Genomic DNA, 1,709 nt, shown 5'->3' on the forward strand with positions numbered 1-1,709 from the left:
AGAGGTCTGGTCCTGAAATTGATCAGCTAGAAGCCTCTTTCGAGACATGGTCCCAGACCAAGGAGAAAGTGTTGGAAATGGATTAAAAATTGGCTAGTTGAGGGAAAACACAGAGGACCAAAAGACAATATTTAGATCAGAATGTAGGAGGAGAAAAGAGACAGAAAAACTCAGCAAGCTGCCTTATTATTTAACACTATACAAAACCCAACAGAACAGGAAGCCCTGAGGGGATAAAACAAAAACAAAAACCTTTATCAAATGTTCTCCTAAAAGTTTATTAAAAAAGCTTTGCATAAAAACCCAGAAACTATTGGTTTGAGGTCAAATCTCATTAACACTATACAAAACCCAACAGAACAGGAAGCCCTGAGGGGATAAAACAAAAACAAAAACTTTTATCAAATGTTCTCCTAAAAGTTTATTAAAAAAGCTTTGCATAAAAACCCAGAAACTATTGGTTTGAGGTCAAATCTCAAAAAAAATTATTATAAGAATAAAAGAAAATAAGAGGGATAACATTTTCATAGATAACATAAGTTCACTAAAAAGACATATCCATAAAACAGGTGAAAGTTATAACCCACTACTGCAAAATGAGTTATTTTAGAAAATGATACACATTATGAAAAATAATGTAAATCATAATTGGACACTCTCAGAAAGGAAAGGACAGAATTGTAAGAAATAGTTAGAAATTAAAGATTATTTTAGAAATTAAGACTAAACTAGGAGGAATGCAAGTGAATAAACACAACAAATAATGCTTTAAGAGAAATTTAAGGTAAAAAAGGAATATTTTAAAAATCAAAAAGAAATGAAAAAAATAAAAAGGATCTGAGAGAAAGTGACAAATATTGAAGACAGACAAAGAAAATCCAATATAGGGATAATAGAATTCCTTGAAGAAGAAAAACCAAACCAAAGCAAAGAAAGAGAATAAATACCAAAATCTGAAATTGCAGAAATCTTTCCTGAAATTACAAAATTTATATCTGAAATTGTATTTTGAAAGAACACATCAGGGCTGAGAATGACCCTAATGACCATCACTGAAACAAACCCTATTGAAATTACTGAAAGAAGAAATCCTTTGTTTCCTAATTGAACATTAGATGGAAGCTTAGAAATTGTACAACTTATTTGATTGATCAAACTTATATTTGAGTAAACAGAAGTATGTAAAAGTGTGAATGCGATAAAGTTGTTTCTGAGACTAAGTCCCCAAAAAAGAGTGTTCCATTTATCTATTGCTATGTAACAAACCGCATCAAAATTTAGTGACTGAAAACATCAACTACAGTCATTTTTCTCATGAATCTGCAATTTTGGCAGGGCGTGGTTGGAACAGCTCATTTCTGTTTTACTTAGTTCAGCTGGGACATCTCCAAGTCACAGGGATGGGATTATTGAAGACTTGTTCATTCACATATCTGTCAGCTGATACTGGCTGTTTGTCTGAACTACATATCATCTTTCCATGTCACCTGAACTTTTCTCCTTTCCAGATTACTTCTTTAAGAGCAACTAGACCTGGGTTCATTTCCTCTTCCAACTTGTGTACGTCCAATATGATCTCCAAGATCTCACCCTAAGTCAGTTTCTCTTTTTCTTCCTGACTTTCTTCATTTTTCTTCCATGATCATGCTCCTGTCAAAGCATACATGTATTATTTTGCTATGTTTTTTAAAATTAAATTTACTTATTTT

This window comes from Galeopterus variegatus, unplaced genomic scaffold (assembly GCF_000696425.1).
Source record: "Galeopterus variegatus unplaced genomic scaffold, G_variegatus-3.0.2 Scaffold3533, whole genome shotgun sequence".
Lineage (NCBI taxonomy): Eukaryota > Metazoa > Chordata > Mammalia > Dermoptera > Cynocephalidae > Galeopterus > Galeopterus variegatus.